This window comes from Ranitomeya imitator, chromosome 8 (assembly GCF_032444005.1).
Source record: "Ranitomeya imitator isolate aRanImi1 chromosome 8, aRanImi1.pri, whole genome shotgun sequence".
Taxonomy (NCBI): Eukaryota; Metazoa; Chordata; class Amphibia; order Anura; family Dendrobatidae; genus Ranitomeya; species Ranitomeya imitator.
The window spans coordinates 51587468-51611630 of NC_091289.1; the positions used below are offsets into that span (position 1 = coordinate 51587468).

At 44.2% G+C, this 24163-nt stretch overlaps 1 protein-coding gene across 1 annotated transcript in view; it reads right to left on the reverse strand.

Annotated features, from left to right (window-relative positions):
* The window catches only part of CACNA1I (calcium voltage-gated channel subunit alpha1 I), a 459676-nt gene that overhangs the window by 434082 nt on the left and 1431 nt on the right, over window positions 1-24163 (reverse strand). The gene's annotated exons all lie outside the window — the stretch shown is intronic.

Sequence of the window (24163 nt, forward strand, 5' to 3'; positions counted from 1 at the left end):
CGGCGACTTCTGAAAATGGCCGACCCGTTTCGCTCAACCCTAGTCTCAACAAAATTGGCACTGTAAGTCTATTGGTCATTGAAAAAACTGGACTGCGCTTGGATGTAATTCAGATGTCATGTAGAGGTGGTCAGTTTTTTACAAATAGACGTGAAATGGTGGAAAAATATTTTTTCTCTCCACGTATGAGAAACCCACTCGGATATGAAACTCGGACCACACTTTACTCAAATTCTGATCAAAATCTGATCAGAATAATCGGTCCGTTTGTCTCGTACATGAAAAATACTGAAGCCGGAATGAGCTCTTGCAAGGAGCCATTTCTCTGCTTAAAGGGAACCTGTCACCGGAATTTGGCGGGTCCTTTTTTGGGTCATATGGGCGGTGTTTTTGGGTCTTTTATTAACCCCTTTTTTTCCCGCTGGCTGCACGCTGGCCGCAAAATTGACTTGCTGTTGATTCGCTTTCCTCCCTAGTTAACACGTGCGCAAAGCAATCTTGCCTTGCGCATGTGCAGTATGCTTTGCCCAACTGCAGGCAAAACCAAAAACCATTAGTGCACATGCGCCGGCACACTATGTCCCGGAACACAGCAAAATACTTCCGGGACATAGTGCGAAGGCAAGATTGCTTTGCGCACGCGTTAACTAGGGAGGAAAGCTAATCAACGGCAAGTCAATTTCGCGACCAGCAGGAAAAAAGGGGTTAATAAAAGACCCGAAAACACCGCCCATATGACCCAAAAAAGGACCCGCCAAATTCAGGTGACAGGTTCCCTTTAAGCAAAATCTTCCATGAAAACTAGGACAAAGATGAAGATGTGTGTTCATAATAAAACCAATGAGAAAACATTGCAGCGTTATGTTTAGCCTATTATCTCTTATAAGTTGAAACACTACATTAATAAAAAGTAATGTGTTATTCTAAAATTCAATTTTAGACCTAACTGAAACTTCAACACAGAAAATGTGTTTCATTATGAGCATAACAAGTAGAAGATGAGACTGAATTGTCCTGAATAGGGTTGAGCGAAACGGATCGTTCATTTTCAAAAGTCGCCGACTTTTGGCAAAGTCGGGTTTCATGAAACCCGACCCGATCCCTGTGTGGGGTCGGCCATGCGGTACGCGACTTTCGCGCCAAAGTCGCGTTTCGTGTGACGCGCTTGGCGCCATTTTTTTCAGCCAATGAAGGGGCGTGGGCAGAGTGATGACATAGGCGTCCACGCCTACGAGAGAGAGAGAGAGAGAGAGAGAGAGAAGAAAAAAAAAAAAAATCCCATTGGCTTTGCATTGGGTTTCGTGTTTCGGTCGATCCTCGACTTTTCGCCATAATCGGCCGATTTCACTCGACTCGACTTTTGAGATAGTCGGGTTTCGCGAAACCCGGCTCGACCCAAAAAAAGTCAAGGTCGCTCAACCCTAGTCCTGAATTTAAATCGACCAGTATCTACAAAAACTTCTAGGATGATAACAATACATTGTGTAGGACCTCTACATGCATAATCAATATTGTATTCTCTCTTAAATTAAATAGTTGTTCATTTTCATGAATATAGTGCTGCCGGCATTATTGTTACTTTTTCTATGCATGATGAAATATTTCAGGGTATAATTTACATAAATATTACAATGCATGAGTGCCATTTTTAGGCTTCGCACGTTAAGTGATGAAAAAAAATCAATATTATTTTTTCTTTAATAAGGTAGCGATGAGCAGATCGAAATTCAAATTCAACAAATCAAGCAGATTTTACTGGAAAATTTGATTTGCAGCAAAATTATTCTCCTCAAATCCAAAGTGCTGAGTTTTTTGATAAAAAATAAATAAAATGGAAAAAAATCATAATCACATCATTACTAACCTGTGTCATGCCATACCTCTGGTCTAGTGTTCACTCTAGGCTTTTTTTACTTATCTCTTCAGCGTTTGTAGTCTTTGTATGCACTGATGTATCTTTGCTGCACCCCTATTAGATATTGGTGGAGAGTGCCCATCCACACTCTTGTTTTTTCTGAGAATAGGTTCCCAAAATCACCCTTGGCCATAAAATCGAGTACTGTGTGTTTGAGACCTGCACTACATTCACTTTTATGGCTATATGGAAGAATTAGCGTACGTGTGACCACCACTCCCATAGACGATATATGGAGTGGTCCCACATGCACAGTATTGTTCACTTGACACAGGGGACTTTAGGAGCCTTGTTCTTGTGAGTGGAGGTCCCAATAGTCAGACTCCCAGCCATTATAGATTAATCACCCAATAGTCAGACTCCCAGCCATTATAGATTAATCACCAGGCCTGTCAATAGGTGATGAATTTTGTTTATTGCATAAACCACTTTTTGGTCAGGAAGAGGCTATTATGAAAGTCAGCTGTCAACTTTCTGCCCATGTTCTGATTTTGAAAATTTACTTTCTCCTAATTCTTGGACACTAGTTTGCCATTCAACACCCTATGTGCAAATATTTGAATCAGGCATCAAATATAAAATGTCAATATGTTTTAGATGTATAAGCTTTTTTCCCCAAAGCTTGGCACATGAGGTAAAACCATACAGCCTTGGTTTGAATAAGGTACAAGCCTCAACACAATTGGATTGTAGAGTCCTGGAGAGGAAACCTAGTTGAGATACTGAACAATATGGCTATGTCCTCTATGTACTGTGCAGTTAAATAGGGATGAGCAAACCCAAACTGGAAAGTTCGGGGTTTGTACCAAACTTCTAGTGTTCAATACCCGACCCCGAAGACAGACTATTTACTATATGTCCGGTTTCTTGTTTGGGTTTATCATCCTAATAAAGCTTGTTGAAAGGCTCAAGCACAGCCAATCTAGCAGCAGATCAGGGTTGCAAACATCCATAAAGTTGACCATTTAAATGGGAGATTCTAAATGTCTGATGGAGTTGGGTCGACTCTCACTTCTGCGTCTGCAGCTTTGTGTAAAACAGTGGTCCACCAGTGGACCATTTAAGCATGCTCATGTATAATTTTTGTTTTTGCGGAAAACAAGACCTTTTCTCAAATCTCATCCAATCCCTTAAACAGGTTTGAAAAATTGGAACTGGAAATGACACCATATCTCATTGTCAGACTGGGATGCCAAGGACCCACCAGTACCAATTGATTCTGAGGGTCCGCTTTAGGCCTACAAGCAAATATTACTTGACCAGCAAACACATTCTCCACATTTCTGAATGGATAGACAGTTAAGCGTACAGCCACAACTTCACTTAAGTATATGGAGGATGTGGTGGGATGCAACTTGTGGACCCCTATCGACCAATTAAATAAGGATCCTAGAGATGGCCTTTATGACTGTTTTGATGATCCATGTTCATGCTACGGCAGGTGGCCTGCCTGTATAATGCTGCAAGCATGCTGTGCCAAGGACTGCTCATGAAAATCAGTCAGGAACTTGGGCTCACTCCTAACAGGGGCCTACCAAACAATTTACCTATTCTTCCATGAGCCGGTTTGAGCCTGCCATAAATGTTTTCATGGTAAGTAGAAGAAGATATAATGTAAGGCTATCATAAGCTAGAAGTATCTATTGTTCACCAGATGCCTGCACTGTGTTAACAGAAACAATATGCTTCACGGTGACTAATTCTAGTGACTAATCTGCCGAATCCACTACTGAAGAGCCTTTTATTTTAGTATGGAACAGCAAGTAAGCAATCAAACTCCAGATGATACCTTTACATTGTGCTAATTAAATATATAAGACAGGATATTGAAGAGAAAATTAACTTCATATGGTCAGGGTTGAGCTAACAGATTCCTACAAAATGTAAGATGTTGCTGTGTAGGTTTAATTAAAGTCAAAATGATTTCATGAAAGTATAAGTAACAGAGAGGTGAGCATACGTAGTGAGAGCAATGATACTGGGAATACCAATAAGGCCATAACATAGCAGAAATAGTATGTTTAATAGTGAATTGTTCAGGGAAAAGTGTCCCTAATATTACTGGAAACCAGTAAATAGGGAACAAAATCAGATAATGGACAACACAAATACAGTATAGATCCAATAACAAAAAACTATGAGTGTGACACGTAAAATAGCTATAACATAACATTTCTTATTGTAAGGACCACATAATTATTATTTTTTTCTGATACAAATCAAAAAGATATGAAATTTGATATTCAGTTTGCAAATGTATCATATGATAAATAAACCAAAAACTGCCACCTGATCAGATGAAGTCTCAAGTAGTTTCAGCATAGAATAAGGGATTTAGTATCAAAAAGGTAAGGTTCCAGAACTGTGGACTGTTAAGCGGTGTCACTTCACAGTGTCACTCAGCTGATTCTCTAAGGGTATGTGTCCACGTTCAGGATTTGGTCAGGATTTTATGCAGGTAAAATCCTGACCAAATCTGCACCTGAGGTCACTGGCAGGTCACCTGCGTTGTCCTTGCGTTGTTTCTGCAATGTAAGGACATGCTGCGTTCTTAAAAGACGCACCGCATGTGCGTTTCTGCGGGTCTGCCGCATGCGTCTTTTAATGCATAGTGGAGACGGGATTTCATGAAATCCCCTCCACTATGCTGTAACATCTGGACGCTGCGTGTTTGACGCTGCGGCTCAATGCAGCGTCAAACACGCAGCGTTTCCTGAACGTGGAAACATACCCTTACTGTGCGCAAGCATCAAATAGAAAGTCCTTCATTATAAATACCATAAGTGACCGGCTAACTGCCTTGTGGCTGTCAAAGCTGATATTTAGGAGACTCAAATATTGACACTTAAAACCAGATGTCGTGGCAAATTTTTGAAATGTATGGTTGACTCCTAAAACCTAATTGCTGCATGTCAACATTTCTGGTTGAGATGTGTTGATCTTTCAAAATTCTAATTCACCTATTTTGCCAATTCCCCCCCCCCCAAAAAAAAAATAAAATAGATTTACGGCAATAAATTTGTGCAAATTTCTGAAAAGCTTGTAATTCTTGAAAAACACAAGAGGGTAGAAGGTTAGGAGGAAATAGAGAGTGATAAAGGAACCTGATCATAATAGTGTACAAGTCTATGGAGGCAGAAACAATGTCCTAGACTTGCTACATTTTGTGTGTCAATCATGAAAGATTATAGAGGTAAATCAGATGGATGGCACATTTTTCTCATCTTGATGCATTGGTATTTCAGAAGAAGCAATAGTCAATGGAAGATCTGCTAAGTATACACAAGACATAGAATAAAGCACAGATTTATTCAGAGTGTCTGAACGTTTAAATGATTCAAGTCAAGCAAAGGCCATGTCCACGTAAACGAAATGCAGTTATAGAGATGATAACACGGCGCTGGGAGCCCATGACTATTCGAAGGCTGTACAATATCCCAGGTAGAAGGAAGACTGAGAGCTATCCCTCTTTTTTTCTCTGTTGTTATTTCTGAAATGCATTTGCAAACTAGTACTCAAAATTGTAAATCTAGCTGTTCTGGAAGAAGAGCTTGTACGAGTAAAATATTATCAATGCTTCTCACACCTAACTAGTTTCCAGCCTTGATGCTGATATATATTTTTCCATCTAACTCAAGTTGTCAGACACATTTTTAGTTGAGTGCATTCCCGCTATAATACAGTCCCTTGTGCCGTGCAAGGTCCAATTAAGATTCCTGATGTTCTCTGCCCTATGTCGTATATAAAGAAAGTTCACACACAGCATACACTTTGTGAAAGCAATTGATTACATTACCGGAACTAGGATATTGCTTCCTGTGCCGGGAACAGTGTTGATCAACCTCTCTTACTGTAATTGTCACCTTTACGGATGAAGGTGCATAACAGGCAAAAGAGGTGGAAGAACAGATCAACCCCTTGGAACTATATGAGCAATATGGGAAAAGATATTTATGCAGCATTTATAATAGGATGTTTTGCAAAGAAAATCTGCAAGCTTCATCCTTCATGTCACAGTTTGTTTCTGAAATAAAGCAGAATGATTAAAAAAACAACTCGCCCTTAGATTAATGCATTCATTTATTTTACTGATGAGACAAGCTGTATATTTACAGGCCCCTACTTCCTTCTCTACTTAAGAATAGCGTCCCCACCCTTTATTAATAGACTGCAAACTCTTTGAAGGCAGTTATGTTTTTTTTAATTTGTTCTTGAAGCAAAGTTGATTGATAAAAATGTATCCAAAAATACTTACTATTAGGGTTGAGCGAAACGGGTCGGCCAGATTCAGAAGTCGCCGACTTTTGGCAAAGTCGGGTTTCATGAAACCCGACCCGACCCCTGTGTGGGGTCGGCCATGAGGTCGACGATCTTCTGATCTGGAATCGGAATTCCGATACCGAGTTCCGATATGTTTAAGATATCGGGAATCGGTATCGGAATTCATATTTAAGTGTAAAATAAAGAATAAAAAAAAAAAAATATTGATATACTCACCCTCTGACGTGCCCTGGTTCTCACCGGCAGCCTTCCTTCCTAAGAATGAGCGCCTGAAGGGCCTTCGATGATGGCGCGGCCTGTGATTGGTCGTGTGAGCGGTCACATGGGCGGTCACGCGACCAATCACAAGCCGCGACGTCATCTAAGGTCCTTCAGGCGCTAATTCTTAGGAAGGAAGCGTCCGAGGGCGTGTCCGAGGGTGAGTATATTCCTTATAGGTATATACTCACCCTCGGACGCGCCCTGGTTCTAACCCGCAGCCTTCCTTCCTAAGAATCAGCGCCTGAAGGACCTTAGATGACGTCGCGGCTTGTGATTGGTCGCATGACGCCCATGTGACCGCTCACGAGACCAATCACAAGCCGCGACGTCATCGAAGGTCCTTCAGGCGCTGATTCTTAGGAAGGAAGGCTGCCGGTGTGTTATGGCCGGCAATCAGGCAACACAGTGTGCAGTAATCAGCGCACATACAAAGATCTGGCAATAACCAAAAACAATAGGACGAGCTCTGAGACGTGGAATCTCTGTAGACTGCAGTACCTGATCTATCCTCACACAACTATAAGCAGCAGTGGATTGCGCCTATCACTACCTATGCAACTCGGCACTGCCTGAGGAGCTGACTAGCCTGAAGATAGAAATACAAGCCTGACTTACCTCAGAGAAATACCCCAAAGGAATAGGCAGCCCCCCACATATAATGACTGTTAGCAAGATGAAAAGACAAACGTAGGAATGAAATAGATTCAGCAAAGTGAGGCCCGATATTCTAGACAGAGCGAGGATAGCAAAGAGAACTATGCAGTCTACAAAAAACCCTAAAACGAAAACCACGCAAAGGGGCAAAAAGACCCACCGTGCCGAACTAACAGCACGGCGGTGCACCCCTTTGCTTCTCAGAGCTTCCAGCAAAAGTTAATAGCAAACTGGACAGAAAAAACAGAAAACAAACTAGAAGCACTTATCTAGCAGAGCAGCAGGCCCAAGGAAAGATGCAGTAGCTCAGATCCAACACTGGAACATTGACAAGGAGCAAGGAAGACAGACTCAGGTGGAGCTAAATAGCAAGGCAGCCAACGAGCTCACCAAAACACCTGAGGGAGGAAGCCCAGAGACTGCAATACCACTTGTGACCACAGAAGTGAACTCAGCCACAGAATTCACAACAGTACCCCCCCTTGAGGAGGGGTCACCGAACCCTCACCAGAACCCCCAGGCCGACCAGGATGAGCCACATGAAAGGCACGAACAAGATCTGGGGCATGGACATCAGAGGCAAAAACCCAGGAATTATCTTCCTGAGCATAACCCTTCCATTTGACCAGATACTGGAGTTTCCGTCTAGAGACACGAGAATCCAAAATCTTCTCCACAATATACTCCAATTCCCCCTCCACCAAAACAGGGGCAGGAGGCTCCACAGATGGAACCATAGGTGCCACGTATCTCCTCAACAACGACCTATGGAATACATTATGTATGGAAAAGGAGTCTGGGAGGGTCAGACGAAAAGACACCGGATTGAGAATCTCAGAAATCCTATACGGACCAATAAAACGAGGTTTAAATTTAGGAGAGGAAACCTTCATAGGAATATGATGAGAAGATAACCAAACCAGATCCCCAACACGAAGTCGGGGTCCCACACGGCGTCTGCGATTAGCGAAAAGCTGAGCCTTCTCCTGGGACAAGGTCAAATTGTCCACTACCTGAGTCCAGATCTGCTGCAACCTGTCCACCACAGAATCCACACCAGGACAGTCCGAAGACTCAACCTGTCCTGAAGAGAAACGAGGATGGAATCCAGAATTGCTGAAAAATGGAGAGACCAAGGTAGCCGAGCTGGCCCGATTATTAAGGGCGAACTCAGCCAACGGCAAAAATGACACCCAATCATCCTGGTCAGCGGAAACAAAACATCTCAGATATGTTTCCAAGGTCTGATTGGTTCGTTCGGTCTGGCCATTAGTCTGAGGATGGAAAGCCGAGGAGAAAGATAGGTCAATGCCCATCCTACCACAAAAGGCTGCCAGAACCTCGAGACAAACTGGGAACCTCTGTCAGAAACAATATTCTCAGGAATGCCATGTAAACGAACCACATGCTGGAAGAACAAAGGCACCAAATCAGAGGAGGAAGGCAATTTAACCAAGGGCACCAGATGGACCATTTTAGAAAAGCGATCACAGACCACCCAAATGACCGACATTTTTTGAGAAACGGGAAGGTCAGAAATTAAATCCATCGAAATATGTGTCCAAGGCCTCTTCGGGACCGGCAAGGGCAAAAGCAACCCACTGGCACGTGAACAGCAGGGCTTAGCCCTAGCACAAATTCCACAGGACTGCACAAAAGCACGCACATCCCGTGACAGAGATGGCCACCAGAAGGATCTAGCAACCAACTCCCTGGTACCAAAGATTCCTGGATGACCGGCCAGCACCGAACAATGAAGTTCAGAGATAACTTTACTAGTCCACCTATCAGGGACGAACAGTTTCTCGGCCGGACAACGATCAGGTTTATTAGCCTGAAATTTCTGCAACACTCTCCGCAAATCAGGGGAGATGGCAGACACAATGACTCCTTCCTTGAGGATACTCGCCGGCTCAGATAACCCCGGAGAGTCGGGCACAAAACTCCTAGACAGAGCATCCGCCTTCACATTTTTAGAGCCCGGAAGGTATGAAATCACAAAATCAAAACGAGCAAAAAATAACGACCAACGGGCCTGTCTAGGATTCAAGCGCTTGGCAGACTCAAGATAAGTAAGGTTCTTATGATCAGTCAATACCACCACGCGATGCTTAGCACCCTCAAGCCAATGACGCCACTCCTCGAATGCCCACTTCATGGCCAGCAACTCTCGGTTGCCCACATCATAATTACGCTCAGCAGCAGAAAATTTCCTGGAAAAGAAAGCACATGGTTTGAACACTGAGCAACCAGAACCTCTCTGTGACAAAACCGCCCCTGCACCAATCTCAGAAGCATCAACCTCGACCTGGAACGGAAGAGAAACATCAGGTTGACACAACACAGGGGCACAGCAAAAACGACGCTTCAACTCCTGAAAAGCTTCCACGGCAGCAGAAGACCAATTAACCAAATCAGCACCCTTCTTGGTCAAATCGGTCAATGGTCTGGCAATGCTAGAAAAATTACAGATGAAGCGACGATAAAAATTAGCAAAGCCCAGGAATTTCTGCAGACTTTTTAGAGATGTCGGCTGAGTCCAATCCTGGATGGCCTGAACCTTAACCGGATCCATCTCGATAGTAGAAGGGGAAAAGATGAACCCCAAAAATGAAACTTTCTGCACACCGAAGAGACACTTTGATCCCTTCACGAACAAGGAATTAGCACGCAGTACCTGGAAAACCATTCTGACTTGCTTCACATGAGACTCCCAATCATCTGAGAAGATCAAAATGTCATCCAAGTAAACAATCAAGAATTTATCCAGATACTCACGGAAAATGTCATGCATAAAAGACTGAAAAACAGATGGAGCATTGGCAAGTCCGAACGGCATCACCAGATACTCAAAATGACCCTCGGGCGTATTAAATGCCGTTTTCCATTCATCTCCCTGCCTGATTCTCACCAGATTATACGCACCACGAAGATCAATCTTAGTAAACCAACTAGCCCCCTTAATCCGAGCAAACAAGTCAGAAATCAATGGCAAGGGATACTGAAACTTAACAGTGATCTTATTAAGAAGGCGGTAATCAATACACGGTCTTAGCGAACCATCCTTCTTGGCTACAAAAAAGAACCCTGCTCCCAATGGTGACGACGATGGGCGAATATGTCCCTTCTCCAGGGACTCCTTCACATAACTGCGCATAGCGGTGTGTTCAGGTACGGACAAATTAAATAAACGACCCTTAGGGAATTTACTACCAGGAATCAAATCGATAGCACAATCACAATTCCTATGCGGAGGTAGGGCATCAGACTTGGACTCTTCAAATACATCCTGAAAGTCCGACAAGAACTCTGGGATGTCAGAAGGAATGGATGACGAAATAGACAAAAATGGAACATCACCATGTACTCCCTGACAACCCCAGCTGGTTACCGACATAGAGTTCCAATCCAATACTGGATTATGGGTTTGTAGCCATGGCAACCCCAACACGACCACATCATGCAAATTATGCAGTACCAGAAAGCGAATAACTTCCTGATGTGCAGGAGCCATGCACATGGTCAGCTGGGCCCAGTACTGAGGCTTATTCTTGGCCAAAGGTGTAGCATCAATTCCTCTCAACGGAATAGGACACCGCAAAGGCTCCAAGAAAAATCCACAACGTTTAGCATAATCCAAATCCATCAGATTCAGGGCAGCGCCTGAATCCACAAACGCCATGACAGAATACGATGACAAAGAGCACATTAAGGTAATGGACAAAAGGAATTTGGACTGTACAGTACCAATAACGGCAGAGCTATCGAACCGCCTAGTGCGTTTAGGACAATTAGAAATAGCATGAGTAGAATCACCACAATAGAAACACAGTCTGTTCAGACGTCTGTGTTCTTGCCGTTCTACTTTAGTCATAGTCCTGTCGCACTGCATAGGCTCAGGTTTACTCTCAGACAATACCGCCAGATGGTGCACAGATTTACGCTCGCGCAAGCGACGACCGATCTGAATGGCCAAGGACATAGACTCATTCAAACCAGCAGGCATAGGAAATCCCACCATTACATCCTTAAGAGCTTCAGAGAGACCCTTTCTGAACAAAGCCGCTAGTGCAGATTCATTCCACAGAGTGAGTACTGACCACTTCCTAAATTTCTGACAATATACTTCTACATCATCCTGACCCTGGCATAAAGCCAGCAGATTTTTCTCAGCCTGATCCACTGAATTAGGCTCATCGTAAAGCAATCCCAGCGACTGGAAAAATGCATCAACATTACTCAATGCAGAATCTCCTGGTGCAAGAGAAAACGCCCAGTCCTGTGGGTCGCCGCGCAAAAAAGAAATAATAATCAAAACCTGTTGAATAGGATTACCAGAAGAATGAGGTTTCAAGGCCAAAAATAGCTTACAATTATTTCTGAAGCTCAGGAACTTAGTTCTGTCACCAAAAAACAAATCAGGAATCGGAATTCTTGGTTCTAGCATCGATTTCTGATCAATAGTATCTTGAATCTTTTGTACATTTACAACGAGATTATCCATTGAGGAGCACAGAGCCTGAATATCCATGTCCACAGCTGTGTCCTGAAGCACTCTAATGTCTAGGGGAAAAAAAAGACTGAAGACAGAGCTAAGAAAAAAAAATGATGTCAGGATTTCTTTTTTCCCTCTATTGGGAATCATTGGGTGGCTCCTTGTACTGTTATGGCCGGCATCAGGCAACACAGTGTGCAGTAATCAGCGCACATACAAAGATCTGGCAATAACCAAAAACAATAGGACGAGCTCTGAGACGTGGAATCTCTGTAGACTGCAGTACCTGATCTATCCTCACACAACTATAAGCAGCAGTGGATTGCGCCTATCACTACCTATGCAACTCGGCACTGCCTGAGGAGCTGACTAGCCTGAAGATAGAAATACAAGCCTGACTTACCTCAGAGAAATACCCCAAAGGAATAGGCAGCCCCCCACATATAATGACTGTTAGCAAGATGAAAAGACAAACGTAGGAATGAAATAGATTCAGCAAAGTGAGGCCCGATATTCTAGACAGAGCGAGGATAGCAAAGAGAACTATGCAGTCTACAAAAAACCCTAAAACGAAAACCACGCAAAGGGGCAAAAAGACCCACCGTGCCGAACTAACAGCACGGCGGTGCACCCCTTTGCTTCTCAGAGCTTCCAGCAAAAGTTAATAGCAAACTGGACAGAAAAAACAGAAAACAAACTAGAAGCACTTATCTAGCAGAGCAGCAGGCCCAAGGAAAGATGCAGTAGCTCAGATCCAACACTGGAACATTGACAAGGAGCAAGGAAGACAGACTCAGGTGGAGCTAAATAGCAAGGCAGCCAACGAGCTCACCAAAACACCTGAGGGAGGAAGCCCAGAGACTGCAATACCACTTGTGACCACAGAAGTGAACTCAGCCACAGAATTCACAACAGTACCCCCCCCTTGAGGAGGGGTCACCGAACCCTCACCAGAACCCCCAGGCCGACCAGGATGAGCCACATGAAAGGCACGAACAAGATCTGGGGCATGGACATCAGAGGCAAAAACCCAGGAATTATCTTCCTGAGCATAACCCTTCCATTTGACCAGATACTGGAGTTTCCGTCTAGAGACACGAGAATCCAAAATCTTCTCCACAATATACTCCAATTCCCCCTCCACCAAAACAGGGGCAGGAGGCTCCACAGATGGAACCATAGGTGCCACGTATCTCCTCAACAACGACCTATGGAATACATTATGTATGGAAAAGGAGTCTGGGAGGGTCAGACGAAAAGACACCGGATTGAGAATCTCAGAAATCCTATACGGACCAATAAAACGAGGTTTAAATTTAGGAGAGGAAACCTTCATAGGAATATGACGAGAAGATAACCAAACCAGATCCCCAACACGAAGTCGGGGTCCCACACGGCGTCTGCAATTAGCGAAAAGCTGAGCCTTCTCCTGGGACAAGGTCAAATTGTCCACTACCTGAGTCCAGATCTGCTGCAACCTGTCCACCACAGAATCCACACCAGGACAGTCCGAAGACTCAACCTGTCCTGAAGAGAAACGAGGATGGAATCCAGAATTGCAGAAAAATGGAGAGACCAAGGTAGCCGAGCTGGCCCGATTATTAAGGGCGAACTCAGCCAACGGCAAAAATGACACCCAATCATCCTGGTCAGCGGAAACAAAACATCTCAGATATGTTTCCAAGGTCTGATTGGTTCGTTCGGTCTGGCCATTAGTCTGAGGATGGAAAGCCGAGGAGAAAGATAGGTCAATGCCCATCCTACCACAAAAGGCTCGCCAGAACCTCGAGACAAACTGGGAACCTCTGTCAGAAACAATATTCTCAGGAATGCCATGTAAACGAACCACATGCTGGAAGAACAAAGGCACCAAATCAGAGGAGGAAGGCAATTTAACCAAGGGCACCAGATGGACCATTTTAGAAAAGCGATCACAGACCACCCAAATGACCGACATTTTTTGAGAAACGGGAAGGTCAGAAATGAAATCCATCGAAATATGTGTCCAAGGCCTCTTCGGGACCGGCAAGGGCAAAAGCAACCCACTGGCACGTGAACAGCAGGGCTTAGCCCTAGCACAAATTCCACAGGACTGCACAAAAGCACGCACATCCCGTGACAGAGATGGCCACCAGAAGGATCTAGCAACCAATTCCCTGGTACCAAAGATTCCTGGATGACCGGCCAGCACCGAACAATGAAGTTCAGAGATAACTTTACTAGTCCACCTATCAGGGACGAACAGTTTCTCGGCCGGACAACGATCAGGTTTATTAGCCTGAAATTTCTGCAACACTCTCCGCAAATCAGGGGAGATGGCAGACACAATGACTCCTTCCTTGAGGATACTCGCCGGCTCAGATAACCCCGGAGAGTCGGGCACAAAACTCCTAGACAGAGCATCCGCCTTCACATTTTTAGAGCCCGGAAGGTATGAAATCACAAAATCAAAACGAGCAAAAAATAACGACCAACGGGCCTGTCTAGGATTCAAGCGCTTGGCAGACTCAAGATAAGTAAGGTTCTTATGATCAGTCAATACCACCACGCGATGCTTAGCACCCTCAAGCCAATGACGCCACTCCTCGAATGCCCACTTCATGGCCAGCAACTCTCGGTTGCCCACATCATAATTACGCTCAGCAGCAGAAAATTTCCTGGAAAAGAAAGCACATGGTTTGAACACTGAGCAACCAGAACCTCTCTGTGACAAAACCGCCCCTGCACCAATCTCAGAAGCATCAACCTCGACCTGGAACGGAAGAGAAACATCAGGTTGACACAACACAGGGGCACAGCAAAAACGACGCTTCAACTCCTGAAAAGCTTCCACGGCAGCAGAAGACCAATTAACCAAATCAGCACCCTTCTTGGTCAAATCGGTCAATGGTCTGGCAATGCTAGAAAAATTACAGATGAAGCGACGATAAAAATTAGCAAAGCCCAGGAATTTCTGCAGACTTTTTAGAGATGTCGGCTGAGTCCAATCCTGGATGGCCTGAACCTTAACCGGATCCATCTCGATAGTAGAAGGGGAAAAGATGAACCCCAAAAATGAAACTTTCTGCACACCGAAGAGACACTTTGATCCCTTCACGAACAAGGAATTAGCACGCAGTACCTGGAAAACCATTCTGACTTGCTTCACATGAGACTCCCAATCATCTGAGAAGATCAAAATGTCATCCAAGTAAACAATCAAGAATTTATCCAGATACTCACGGAAAATGTCATGCATAAAAGACTGAAAAACAGATGGAGCATTGGCAAGTCCGAACGGCATCACCAGATACTCAAAATGACCCTCGGGCGTATTAAATGCCGTTTTCCATTCATCTCCCTGCCTGATTCTCACCAGATTATACGCACCACGAAGATCAATCTTAGTAAACCAACTAGCCCCCTTAATCCGAGCAAACAAGTCAGAAATCAATGGCAAGGGATACTGAAACTTAACAGTGATCTTATTAAGAAGGCGGTAATCAATACACGGTCTTAGCGAACCATCCTTCTTGGCTACAAAAAAGAACCCTGCTCCCAATGGTGACGACGATGGGCGAATATGTCCCTTCTCCAGGGACTCCTTCACATAACTGCGCATAGCGGTGTGTTCAGGTACGGACAAATTAAATAAACGACCCTTAGGGAATTTACTACCAGGAATCAAATCGATAGCACAATCACAATTCCTATGCGGAGGTAGGGCATCAGACTTGGACTCTTCAAATACATCCTGAAAGTCCGACAAGAACTCTGGGATGTCAGAAGGAATGGATGACGAAATAGACAAAAATGGAACATCACCATGTACTCCCTGACAACCCCAGCTGGTTACCGACATAGAGTTCCAATCCAATACTGGATTATGGGTTTGTAGCCATGGCAACCCCAACACGACCACATCATGCAAATTATGCAGTACCAGAAAGCGAATAACTTCCTGATGTGCAGGAGCCATGCACATGGTCAGCTGGGCCCAGTACTGAGGCTTATTCTTGGCCAAAGGTGTAGCATCAATTCCTCTCAACGGAATAGGACACCGCAAAGGCTCCAAGAAAAATCCACAACGTTTAGCATAATCCAAATCCATCAGATTCAGGGCAGCGCCTGAATCCACAAACGCCATGACAGAATACGATGACAAAGAGCACATTAAGGTAATGGACAAAAGGAATTTGGACTGTACAGTACCAATAACGGCAGAGCTATCGAACCACCTAGTGCGTTTAGGACAATTAGAAATAGCATGAGTAGAATCACCACAATAGAAACACAGTCTGTTCAGACGTCTGTGTTCTTGCCGTTCTACTTTAGTCATAGTCCTGTCGCACTGCATAGGCTCAGGTTTACTCTCAGACAATACCGCCAGATGGTGCACAGATTTACGCTCGCGCAAGCGACGACCGATCTGAATGGCCAAGGACATAGACTCATTCAAACCAGCAGGCATAGGAAATCCTACCATTACATCCTTAAGAGCTTCAGATAGACCCTTTCTGAACAAAGCCGCTAGTGCAGATTCATTCCACAGAGTGAGTACTGACCACTTCCTAAATTTCTGACAATATACTTCTACATCATCCTGACCCTGGCATGAAGCCAGCAGATTTTTCTCAGCCTGATCCACTGAATTAGGCTCATCGTAAAGCAATCCCAGCGCCTGGAAAAATGCATCAACATTACTCAATGCAGAATCTCCTGGTGCAAGAGAAAACGCCCAGTCCTGTGGGTCGCCGCGCAAAAAATAAATAATAATCAAAACCTGTTGAATAGGATTACCAGAAGAATGAGGTTTCAAGGCCAAAAATAGCTTACAATTATTTCTGAAGCTCAGGAACTTAGTTCTGTCACCAAAAAACAAATCAGGAATCGGAATTCTTGGTTCTAGCATCGATTTCTGATCAATAGTATCTTGAATCTTTTGTACATTTACAACGAGATTATCCATTGAGGAGCACAGAGCCTGAATATCCATGTCCACAGCTGTGTCCTGAAGCACTCTAATGTCTAGGGGAAAAAAAAGACTGAAGACAGAGCTAAGAAAAAAAAATGATGTCAGGATTTCTTTTTTCCCTCTATTGGGAATCATTGGGTGGCTCCTTGTACTGTTATGGCCGGCAATCAGGCAACACAGTGTGCAGTAATCAGCGCACATACAAAGATCTGGCAATAACCAAAAACAATAGGACGAGCTCTGAGACGTGGAATCTCTGTAGACTGCAGTACCTGAACTATCCTCACACAACTGAAAGCAGCAGTGGATTGCGCCTATCACTACCTATGCAACTCGGCACTGCCTGAGGAGCTGACTAGCCTGAAGATAGAAATACAAGCCTGACTTACCTCAGAGAAATACCCCAAAGGAATAGGCAGCCCCCCACATATAATGACTGTTAGCAAGATGAAAAGACAAACGTAGGAATGAAATAGATTCAGCAAAGTGAGGCCCGATATTCTAGACAGAGCGAGGATAGCAAAGAGAACTATGCAGTCTACAAAAAACCCTAAAACGAAAACCACGCAAAGGGGCAAAAAGACCCACCGTGCCGAACTAACAGCACGGCGGTGCACCCCTTTGCTTCTCAGAGCTTCCAGCAAAAGTTAATAGCAAACTGGACAGAAAAAACAGAAAACAAACTAGAAGCACTTATCTAGCAGAGCAGCAGGCCCAAGGAAAGATGCAGTAGCTCAGATCCAACACTGGAACATTGACAAGGAGCAAGGAAGACAGACTCAGGTGGAGCTAAATAGCAAGGCAGCCAACGAGCTCACCAAAACACCTGAGGGAGGAAGCCCAGAGACTGCAATACCACTTGTGACCACAGAAGTGAACTCAGCCACAGAATTCACAACACGGTGAGAACCAGGGCGCATCCGAGGGTAAGTATATCAATATTTTTTATTTTGATTCTTTATTTTACACTTAAATATGGATCCCAGGGCCTGAAGGAGAGTTTCCTCTCATTCAGACCCTGGGAACCATTAGAAACCCAATGCACTGCATTGGGTTTCGTGTTTCGGCCGACCCCGACTTTTCTATAGGATCGGCCGATTTCACTCGACCCGACTTTTGAAAAAGTCGGGTTTCGTGAAACCCGACCCGATCCTATAAAAAGAAAAGTCGTTCAACCCTAGTCACCAGGTTTTTGCTACCCTATCTGAGAGCAGTATGATGTAGGGAGACCCTGATTCCAACAATGTATCACTTACTGGGCCTCTTTGTGTAAGATCACAGCTTTCTCTGTTGCAGATCTAGCAGTTCTCTAAATGCTGAGATGTGTGTTCCTTCGAAGGAAAATAGTTCTGAAACGCGCGTCGGGGTGCGCACACAAAAGTGACCAGACAGACCTTAAAGGGAACCTGTCACCCCGAAAATCGCGGGTGAGGTAATCCCACCGGCATCAGGGGCTTATCTACAGCATTCTGTAATGCTGTAGATAAGCCCCCGATGTTACCTGAAAAAGGAGAAAAAGACGTTATATTATACTCACCCAGGGACGGTCCCGCTGCTGGTCAGGTCGGATGGGTGTCTCCGGTCCGCTGCGGCACCTCCTATCTTCATTACAAGACGTCCTCTTGTGATCTTCAGCCACGGCTCCGGCGCAGGCGTACTTTGCTCTGCCCTGTTGAGGGCAGACAAAGTAATGCAGTGCGCAGGCGCCAGGCCTCTGACCTTTCCGGCGCCTGCGCACTGCAGTACTATCCTCTGCCCTCAACAGGGCAGAGCAAAGTACGCCTGCACCGGAGCCGTGGCTGAAGATCAGAAGAGGACATCATGGAAAGAAGATGGGAGGCGCCGCAGCGGACCGGAGACGCCCATCCGACCTGACCAGCAGCGGGACCGCCCCTGGGTGAGTATAATCTAACGTCTTTTTCTCCTTTTTCAGGTAACATCGGGGGCTTATCTACAGCATTACAGAATGCTGCAGATAAGCCCCTGATGCCGGTGGGCTTACCTCACCCGCGATTTTCGGGGTGACAGGTGCCCTTTAAAGGTATAGCCCTCCTATCACCACACCACCCTTGATACATTTATCTTGGCACTCTGCATTTTGTTGCATTTGATAATTATTATTATATGTCGGCCTTAAAGGCATAGGCCCCCTTTCTATTTTTGTTATTTTTTTCTATTGCTTTTTACGTTTGCTACTTTGCACTTTACTCCTATATGGAGATCATCAGTTTATGATTGCACTTTTCTGATATGGCACTTGTTGCACTTTTGGCACAATTTGGGCTTTTTTATTATTATCCATATATATTTTAGTCCCTTATTGTAATTGTACTGTTGTTTTAGCAGGAGGTAATATATATGGGGGTCTAATGGGTCACCTTTGGTCTTGGTATACTCTTTAATTTTAAGTCTGATGCATTCATTACTATTGTTGCTATGCTGTGCGCACGCTTTTAATGTATCATTTCTATTGCAATTGCTACTTATATTAATTTAATAAAGGCATTTTAATTTTTATTACTCGTGTCTGGGATTTTTATGGTCCTCCATGGTGTGGGTTTTTCTCACTTTATGAGTCATTATTTGCTCACTTGCTTTTTATTGCACCAGGAATTTTTTATGTAATATTATATATATTTTTTATATTGAAAACTTCTTTATTATCCCAGAAGGTGTTACTATTGTGGTTCTAATATACAGAAAGCTGCCAATCAGTGGAGGGGGCGGGTATACAGCGCTCATGAATACAGAGAACTAAATGACAGTAGATTTTCTCATCCTCTAGAGATAATCTAGAGTGCTTTTATTAAAACTACAGTAGGTAGCCCAGTAAATGACTCATCGCTGGAATCAGGACTCTGTCTCCTTACGTTTCTGCTCTTAAGGTACCTTCACAGATAACGATTTCGTTAACGATATCGTTGCAATGTCACGCTTTTTCTGACATAGCAAAGATCCCGCTAACGATCTCGTTATGTGTGACAGTGACCAACGATCAGGCCCCTGCTGGGAGATCGTTGATCGCTGGGGAATGATCAGTACCTTTTTTTGGTCGCTGATCACCCGCTGTCATCGCTGGATCCAGCGATGTGTTAACTTGTAACCAGGGTAAATATCGGGTTACTAAGCGCAGGGCCGCGCTTAGTAACCCGATATTTACCCTGGTTACCATTGTAAAAGTTAAAAAAAAACAGTACATACTCACATTCCGATGTCTGTCACGTCCCCCGCCGTCAGCTTCCCTGCACTGACTGTCAGCGCCGACCGTAAAGCAGAGCATAGCAGTGACGTCACCGCTGTGCTCTGCTTTACGGCCGGCGCTGACACAGTCAGTGCGGGAAGCTGACGGCGGGGGACGTGACAGACATCGGAATGTGAGTATGTAGTGTTTTTTTTTTAACTTTTACAATGGTAGCCAGGGTAAATATCGGGTTACTAAGCGCGGCCCCGCGCTTAGTAACCCGATGTTTACCCTGGTTACCCGGGGACTTCTGCATCGTTGAAGACAGTTTCAACGATGCCGAAGTCGTTCCCCGGATCGTTGGTCGCTGGAGAGAGCTGCGACCACACAACCCCAGCGACCACACAATGACTTACCAACGATCACGGCCAGGTCGTATCGCTGGTCGTGATAGTTGGTAAGTCGTTTAGTGTAACGGTACCTTTAGAGTAGGTGACAAAAGCCACAGAAGACCTATACTTCTTTGGTCTTTCCTTTGTTTCTCTGCATAATCTCTTACTCGTGCAGGGAAATATTTGTTTTTTCCTGCAAGACCCTGTGGACGATCATAATGGCCACACGGTTCTGTAGGTGAAAAAGTTGTGTCCTTGCATGATTAAGTAATTGTGTAGGGAAATAGTGGAAAGAACAAGGCTGCTGTGGCTAAAGCCTCAACATGGCTGCTGAGTGCGAACATTGCCTTACATGCTCCTATAGATTTCGTAGTCGAGCCAATTGATCAGCTTTAGTTCTCTAGAGAAAAAGGAACCAAATTTATTAAGACTGTGGTTTTCATACACCAATAAAAAAAAATGTTTGAATGAATTGCTACAAATTTATTAACCCCTTCCCAACCCAATTTTACGCTTTCGTTTCTTCCCACCCTTTTTCCAAAAGTCATAACTTTATCATTTTACCTTCAAAATATACGAGTTGCCTTTTTGAATCACACAATTCATTTTACCATATAACTTACTGAAAAACGAAAAATTAAAATATTGGAAAATGCTAAAAAAAAAGCGCTATTCAACATCCATTGTTTTTTTAGTTCCGATTTTATGGTATTCATTGTTTAGTAAAAATGACCTATCACAATGTTGTGGTGGTGGATGGTGGCGCTGGGAGTCACAATGGTTGCGTTATGTGATTGCTCCACTTAAAAGCTGGACTGAGAGACTGACAGAGGCATTTAAGTGGTTCAGCGTTAGCAATCTAGCTCTGATCGCTGCTGGTAAGTCACGGACAGACGGCCATGTAACACAGACTTTGATAGCATTGCTGTGCAAGGACTGGCTGGCGGCTCTCCTGAACGAAGCGTGACAGCTGCATAGAAATACATGCTGCCACGCTTGAGTCAGGAGAGCCGCCAGCCAGTCCGAGCATTCTGTGCACCTGTCGTCCGTGTTATATGTGCCCTTCGATGCAGGTGCTGGCTGTATAGCACAACCTGCACCTACTCTGTATGGAACTGACTCCGATCACCTGTGACCATTGCATGAGAAGTGTAAATGTATGTTTAGGGTCCTCGATGGACAGATATAAGAAGTTGTTAGATTTATGTGTTTTTATTCCTTCGGGTAGAAAAGCAGAGCAAACTAAGTTATTCTGCATGCCAAAAACAACTAAAGCCTGAAGGTTTCTGATCAAATCAGCAAGTTTCGTGTTAAGGGAAAAGACACAAAACAAGACCAAATTGTAGGTTAATTTGGAGCATGCCATGCCAATATCTTTATATTGGCAGATAAAGAGTTTCTTAATCTTCTGGTATACGGCTTTATTCACTCAAGGGTCTAAACAATCATTCTTTCAGGTTAGCAGTTTCTGGCGGTGTCACGTAGGATGTAATCATGCGCCTGGAGACTTGTGCAGGTCTCATTAGAACCCCATTGTGTGCAGATGATTCTCTAGTGACTGGAGTACCATCCTCCCCGGGATGAGAGCATCTCTAATGCCTCTGTAATAGACTGCATTAGGCCTGTTACTATTCAGCCTCAGATATAAAAGCCTCTACAGCATTGCAAATGATCTGGTAACTCTACAAGTTAATTGAACTTTTTATCGTGACCTGACTAAATCAGAAATGGAAAACCTCTGACCATCTAGCTTCTGACTGCTTGAACATTTTTAGACATTTGTTCTGGCACCAGCAGTTCTCGAACAGTTTTATATCTGCAAAATTATGCCTAATAAAAGTAGTTATTGTCATAACAATAGTGACAAATATGGTTCATTATAGATCCTTACCACAACAGTACAACACATTGGTTCCCCCTTCTCAGATAACCCCTTCCAAGTCTCTGTTTCCACCAAGTAAAATTACAACCCCGAAGAAGCCCACTTGAAACGTGCGTTGGGGCTGCTATCTAGCACGCACCGACAGAAACTTTCATGGGTGAGTCCAGTGGTCCTTAAAGGGGTATTCCCTTATACTTTGCAGTATGTCTGGCAGGTTAGAATAAGGGTTGATGGAAAATCTCATGCCTTCTGCCTATTTTACTGACTAAATCTATATATTTGCCCCTGTATTGTAAAATTCATTGGATTCTGTAGTCTGCTGGATAGCCCTTTTTGTTACTACAGTGGCGATGCTTTCCCACGCATGAGATTTTGTCTGTGCCTTGCTCATGTCTGTCCTTATAGAGGTTACTATTATCTATTTATTAATAAAATATTTATTTTATTGATTTCTGTTTTAGCTTGTACTCCTTTTCCTGTGTAGGATTTATGCCATTTCAGCAATGTTGCCACTGGATCTCCCAGTGATCACATGATATTATTATGTCATGTGATCCCTGAGGCCAATCAGCTTCCGCTTCCCTCTCCCCTCTTTGGGACAAATTAAGACATCCAGAGGAAATGAGAGAGCAGTCGTAGGTCTGATTTCCTCTGGAAGTTAATTACGTCTATAGAACAGTAATGTGAAACCAAAGCTGATTTGCCACAGTGATCTTGTGACCTGACAATGTCAAGTGAACCCCAGGAGAGTTTGTGTTGATGCTGCTTGAACAGTGCCAGCACCACAAGTGGGTATAAGTGTTATTATTTTACTTGGTGGAAATATAGGGATTTAGAAGGGTTTGTCTAAATAGTGGACAACCCCACTAAAGGGAATCCGCTATGTAACCTGACAGCACCATGATCTAGGGGTTGAGACCCTGATTCCAGCGCTGTACCACTTACTGGGCTGTTTAGGGTTTTCTACTATTGCACAACTCATTCTTTAATAGTTCCCATTCACGGAACGAAATGAAAAAGGTAATACTTATCTCCTAGACTGGCCCCAGACTTGTGATTTTGGCACTGTATTTCCCAATGGTCAGAGCAGACTTCTACTCTGATGGAATATTGAAAGGCTACAGCTGATTATCAGCCTATTAAGAAGGGGTTGTCTAGTAGCCGTCAATCCATTAACCTAGATTTACATTTGTGATCAAGGCTCCATTGGAAGATTTCACAGAAAAAATGACAGAATTTTGTCCAAATCCATGATAGTCGGCAGGGTCCTTCAGACACTAATCATCATGTGATAGATCTGGCACTGTTGTGATTTTTATTTTGCTGTTTCTTCTACTGGCTATTGATCTACCATTATTCCTTACTACTGCCTGTTAATCTACCCTTGGGCAGGGGACCACAGGTTCAATGGATTGGGTGTAAGGTGAGTATAACTGGGTTAATAATTTTAAAATAAATTTGTAAATTGCCACAGGGCAAGTGGGAAGAACTGGGCAAAGTGCCAGAATTGGAGCATCTAAAGGTACCTTCACACATAACGATTTCGTTAACGATATCGTTGCTTTTTGTGACGTAGCAACGATATCACTAACAAAATCGTTATGCGTGACAGCGACCAATGATCAGGCCCCTGCAGGGAGATCGTTGGTCGCTGGGAGTGATCAGGACCTTTTTTTGGTCGCTGATCACCCGCTGTCATCGCTGGATCGGCGTGTGTGACGCCGATCCAGCGATGTGTTCACTGGTACCCAGGGTAAATATCGGGTTACTAAGCGCAGGGCCGCGCTTAGTAACCCGATATTTACCCTGGTTACCATTGTAAAAGTTTTAAAAAAAAACAGTACATACTCACATTCCTGTCACGTCCCCTGGCGTCAGCTTCCCGCACTGACTGTGTCAGCACCGGCCGGCCGTAAAGCAGAGCACAGCGGTGACGTCACCGCTCTGCTTTACGGACGGCGCTTACACAGTGCAGGGAAGCTGACGCTGTGGGACGTGACAGGAATGTGAGTAAGTACTGTTTTTTTACTTTTACAATGGTAACCAGGGTAAATATCGTGTTACTAAGCGCGGCCATGCACTTAGTAACCCGATGTTTACCCTGGTTACCCGGGGACTTCGGCATCGTTGGTCGCTGGAGAGAGCTGT